Source organism: Pelodiscus sinensis, chromosome 1 (genome assembly GCF_049634645.1).
Source record: "Pelodiscus sinensis isolate JC-2024 chromosome 1, ASM4963464v1, whole genome shotgun sequence".
Classification (NCBI taxonomy): domain Eukaryota; kingdom Metazoa; phylum Chordata; order Testudines; family Trionychidae; genus Pelodiscus; species Pelodiscus sinensis.
This window is the reverse complement of record NC_134711.1, coordinates 173,919,747-173,925,746: the sequence shown is the minus strand read 5'-3', so window position 1 is coordinate 173,925,746 and position 6,000 is coordinate 173,919,747.

Sequence of the window (6,000 nt, the reverse complement as noted above, 5' to 3'; positions counted from 1 at the left end):
GAAAAGAAATTGTAGGAGCAACAGAACTGCACACTATGGGTATGTCTACACAGCAAAGTTATTTCGAAATAACAGCCGTCTACACAGCCAAACCACTATTTCAAAATTAAATCGAAATAGCAGAGGGCTTATTTCAAAATTGGTAAACCTCATTCCACAAGGAATAGCACTAATTTTGAAAATAAGCTGTGTAGAAGGGCCAAAATAGAGGGCCTCCAGCCCTTCCCAGGGTGCCCTGGTGGCCACTCTGGACACAACCAGGAAAACCCCTCTCTTCCCCACTGCCCTGGAGCCCTTAAAGGGGCAGACTCTGGCCACAGTGCCTGTGCCAGCCAAGCCTGCCAGCCCAGAGCCAGCAGTTGCTGCCCCTGACCCAGTGGCCCCAGCATGAGCCAGGCAGCCAGTGCCAGCCATCCCTCCACCGTAACCCAGGAGCAGTCTGCCAGCTTCCAGGAGCCTGCCAGGTGCCGGAAAAGGTGGGCGCCTGCCTGGTGCAGTGCGGAGATCATGGACATAATTCAGGTTTGGGGGGTTGCCTCCAACGTCCATGATCTCCGCACTAAATGGAGGATGGCTGCCATCCTGGCCACCAAAGGCCTCATGCGAACCCAGGATCAGGTTTGCATGAAAATAAAGGAGCTGCGGCAGGCCTATACCAGGGCCACAGGGGGCAACTCCCAACCAGGGCAGACCCAGATCCCTGCCCCTATTTTGATGCTCTGGACCGCATCCTGGGGGGCGGGATGGTCTATGCCCCCCAGATGGTCATCAACCCTGGAGCAGAGGGCCCTGACCAGGAAATGGAGGAGGAGGAAGAGGAGGAAGAAGAGGGCCAGGAGCTGCAGGATCCTGGAGGGAGCATGCCATGCACCCAGAACCCCCAAACCGTCCAGGCGGGCCTGTCACTGGTGTCGTCTGAGGCCGAGGAGGCAATAACATGTGAGTGCTATCACTGTCCCCCTTATACGGGGTGGGGGGAAGGGAGAGGGAGACCAGGGACCATGCGCGTGGCCCTTGCTGACCACAGATCACATAGCAATCTGTGCATGTGCCGTGCCACCTCTGGGCATGTGGCCCCAGCTGGCAGCCACACAGGGGCTTTGGCCTGTTACCTACACACATGTATGTATGAAGGCACATGACATGCTCCTGATCCCGGGGTGGGACACTGTAAAATGCCCTTCCTCCAAAAGCCCCCCCTACACAGAGGCAGGGCATATCTCCCCCCCTACACGCACACACTATATACAGCACCGGGGCATGGGTGTAGTCCCAGGTCAGTTCCCACTCCCGGGGATAGCAGGACATACTGAACATGACCTGTGTGCAAGCACATTGGCTCCGATGGTGCGGAGACCTTCTGTCCTCGCCTTGCAGAGGGGGGCTGGGCTTCACCCACTGTGTCCCCTGGGAGAACTGACCACTTCTCTTGTTTCTCCACAGCCGCAGCAGCTGCGAATGCAGAGCACACCACCCCGCCCAGGACATCCTCCCGCACCCGGGCTAGCAGGCTGACCCGTAACTAGGAGGAATACCAGCGGCAACACCTGGGAATACTGCAAGGTCAGCACCACACCCTGGACTACTGGGTGCATGAAGATGTGCAGCTCCAGCGGGAGAGCTGGAGGGAGTTGCTTGCCCAGGACCATGCCATCTGCGACCACCTGCAGGCCCTGGAGCACAGATTGGTGCCTCCTCCACTCCAGCCTCCCTAGCTACCACTCCTCTTCTCACTCCTGCACCAAATCCCACTTCTTCGTCCCCACCTTCCCCATCCACCTCCACCCCCGGGACACCGAGGCCCCCGCACCAGCAAGACCCCCAACCCTGAGCTTCTCCTCCTCCTTCTTCCCCGTGCCTCCCCCTTCCAGCTCCCTCCTCCCAGGTTTCCCCCTCCCCTTCCTACCCTTTCGCCTCCTCTCCCCTTGCTTTTCTCCACCCACCCCCACCCCAGCTTTGTTCAATAAAGAGAGTTTGTTTTTTTCTACACGTGTCTTTATTTTACATCGGGAAGGGGGGGGTTAGGGAGGAGTAAGTGGAAGAAGGTGAGGATGGAATGAGGCACAAGCCCCCAGTGGGGCACACCAGGGAGACTTTAGTCCTCCTCCCTCTGGAAACTCTTCTGCAGGGCCTTCCAGATATGGACAGCCCCCCGATGGACCTCCCAGCTGGCAGCTGCCTGGGGCTGCATGTACAGGCCGGCCAAGTGGTCGGCCTCTGCCATCCAGCCTGGCAGGAGAGCCTCCCCCTACCTCTCATGCAAATTGTGCAGCACACAGCACGCTTCCACCACATGTGCAATATTCCACTCGAGAGGTCCAGGCAGATTAGGAGGCATCTAAAATGGGCCTTCAGATGGCTGAAGGCACCCTCCACCACGATGTGGGCCCTGCCAAGCCTGGCATTAAAGGCCTGTTGGGAAGGGTTGAGGTGTCCCATGTAGGGCTTCATGAGCCAGGGTTGTAGGGGATAGGCTGCATACCCCACCAGGCAGACAGGCATGTCCACGTCCCTGACCCTGATGTGGTGGTCAGGGAAGAAAATCTCGGCATGCAGCCTTTGGCACGTGGAGGAGTTTCGTGTCATGTGCTTTGCTGGACCAGCCCATGTTAATGTCCACAAAGAGGCCCTGGTGGTCAGACACAGCCTGCAGGATGATGGAGAAGTATCTCTTCCAGCTTATGTACAGGGAGGCCTGGTGGTCTGGGACACAGATGGGGATGTGCGTCCCGTCGATTGCCCCCCGTAGTTGGAGAAGCCCAGACCAACAAATCCCTTGATCACCACGTCCACATCAGTGAGGTGGATGACTCTGTGGAGCAGCACTCTGTTAATGGCCTTGACCACTTTCAGAGGGACACACAAAACCGAGTGTCACTGGGTTGCCAAGGTGACTGAGAGTGCCCCCTCCCCACCACTGCCCCGCTCCCTCACTCTTCAGGAGCAACCCCCTCTGCAATCCTGGCCACCACCCACAGTCCTTAGTGTGGGCGGGACAGAACAAACCCTCCCAGAGAGGGGACTTTCACCTCCTCCCCCCCCTTTTTCCTAGAGCAGCCCATCCCCTCCTTGCACCCCCCCTCCTGGCACGGTGGCCAGAGACTGCAATACCTGCATGAGCACTGCTCTGACGGTGGATCTCCCCATGCCAAACTGGTTTGCCACCGATTGGTAGCTATCTGGCATGGAGAGCTTCCAGAGGACGATGGCCACGTGCTTTTGGAGGGGAATGGCGGGCCTCATGTGTGTGTCCCGTCACTGCAGAGCAGGGGTGAGCCACTCACAGAGCTCCATGAAGGTGTCCTTCTTCATCCTGAAGTTCTGGGTCCATTGTTGATCTCCCCACCTCTCCAGGACGTTGTGGTCCCACCAGTCACTGCTGGTATCCAGACGCCAGAAGCGAGGGGCACACTAGCGTCCGGGAGCTGCAGCTGCTTCTCCACATACCCCAGGTGGGTCCGGATGATGGCGTGGGAGTTGGGCTGCAGCAGATGCTGTGAGGCAGCCTGCAGAAACTGCTGCCAGGCTTGCAGCAACACATCCAAAAGAAGACTTCACTGAGCCTTGAGCAATGTGGGAAGGACTCAGCTCCAGACCCCCTGGAAGGAGTAGGGACTTGGTCAGGCAGAGAGGGGCTGAGGCCAGTGTCTCCCAGCCAGCCCTCAGTGCCACCTGAACTGCAGCTTAAAGGGCCTGGGGCTCCAGACACTGATGGGTTGCCGCGATAGTGGCAGTGAAGGCCTGGAGCCCCAGGCCCTTTTAAATCACCAGGCCTGGGGAAGATGCCCTCTTATACTCATTCCCATTGATAGCCCTTGGCCAAGTGTGAGGAGAACAATTTGCATTAGAGAGACACTAATACAGAATAACATAGTCCTTTAGGTTACCAAAAACAAGGGAGGTGACTCATACTGTAGGTGGAGTTAAGAATCTTGTGGGGCTTTTTCCTTCCCACATGTGCTTGAGTTCTGTTTTAAAATGCTAGTTCCTTGGTGCATAAGCATGAGCAAAAATAAGCTTTTGGTCTGTTTCTAGATGTAGTTTTCCAGCTCTTTCCACAGCAGTCTGCACTACAAAATATACTTACATATCTGAAAACACCTGCCACAAGGAAGGTGAATCTCATTTCATCTTGTTAATGGAGGGCATTCCTGAAAATCTAACCAAATAATTTTCCCAGCGATGGATTAACAGATTGTCAGGCTTTGGGTGTGTTTGTCATAGAATGAGTATTAGAGGAATTATCTAAACACAGCATTTCCCCTCTTTCTGTGTCAGCACCCTTTTTGCCCTATGCAGTTGTATGATTAAAAAGGAAAATAAATACATGACAAGAGACTGTAAATTTTGCTTGGTCTACAGATGACACTGACATAATGTAAAGTGATGGTACTGTCAATCTTGTGGGACTGAATTCTAATATATTTCTTTGCAAATGGCCTGAACTAGAATTTGGCAAGTGAGAGTGAAACTGATAATGAAAAGCTGTCAGTCAAGCAATTCTTAGATATAATAACTCTAAGTCACTTTTTTAGAAAAAGTTGTCCTTTCCTCTCTGGTTTTGAATATGGAGATGGGCATAATATTTGCCCATATAACAATTAAATATTACACACTTTTAAATTACAATATTTTTAAAAATATTGTTTGTAACTCAAACTGGATGAAATTGTTCAGTTGAAATTGTTTTTTAATTAAAAGAACAGATTAAGATAAACTGAAACATATTGCTAATTTGTGTTGGTTTCACTTAATTATTTCTGTTACAAAGAGAAAAAAAGATTAGAAATGATGCAGTGCCACATTTTCAAAATAGAACATTTTGACTTTTGGAGTATCATTCAAAATACAAAGGAAGAAGAGGAAAATTCTGAAGAATTCTGGTTTCTAAACGACCATAGATGATTTTTCTGACATTACTAGTAAACAAAAATATCAGTAAACACACTGCTATACAATCAATGCCCATGCTGACCATACTAACATGCAGGTGAAACAGACTGGCTTCCATCAATACATTTGCCAGTGCTGGGCTGAGGCCTAAAGCCTTAGCAAATGCAGGCACCCCCTTTGCCAGTGTCACAATGAGATTGTGCTCATCCAACTTCTGTTAAAAGATTAATGTATGTGCTTGACTAAGCTCTCCCTGGGCTTTCTAACTTGGCTCTTTACTTGATTAAAATCATGCAGGAAATTTCATGGCGAGAAGAGCTGATGCTGTAACATTCACTATTCCATTGGCAGGCAAAAGGGTTTAATTCACTATTTTAATTGTGAACTTTCATGTTGAAAAATGTATGCTTGGAGGGATTTTTTTAAGTGCTTTTTCAGTAGTAATGTAATGGGAGAGTGTCGGCAAAAGCTTCTTAGTTGGGTGAATGTGAGTGGACAATGTACCAAGGAAGTTATTCATTGATATGATACCACTGCTAAGCAAACATTATATCAAAATATATCTGTCTGTTCCAAAGTCTTGAAGGTATTTAGTTAAAACTGAGAAAAAAAAGTATTGGTTATCTTATTATTATTATTTCTCAATTTGTCCTTATCACAATGTTTTATGTTACAAACAATATAGTAGTAGTCAGGGCTTGACAAGCAGTGATGAGCCCCACTCACCAGCCGCGCGGTTTGGCACGCTGCACATGCGCTGATCATGCTGCGGCGCCGTGCCGGGCTAAATTCTACTCACCACAGGTAAGTAGATTGCCCTAATTGTTGAGCCCTGGTAGTAGTAGTAGTAGTTGTAACAACAATAATAAGAACAACAACAACAACAATAATAATGCACTTTTATGAAACCTGACATTGCATTCATTATTGACTTAGTCTTGGAGATTGCGTATTCATTATTGCCACCATTACCTAGTTTTCAGAATAGAAAATAACATATTTAGGAAATTAGTTCCTTTATACTAATCATGATCAGAATTGAAGAGAGCACTTGCAAGTTTATGTCCTGGTCCAAACATAAGTAAATCTAAACATATACATAGCTTG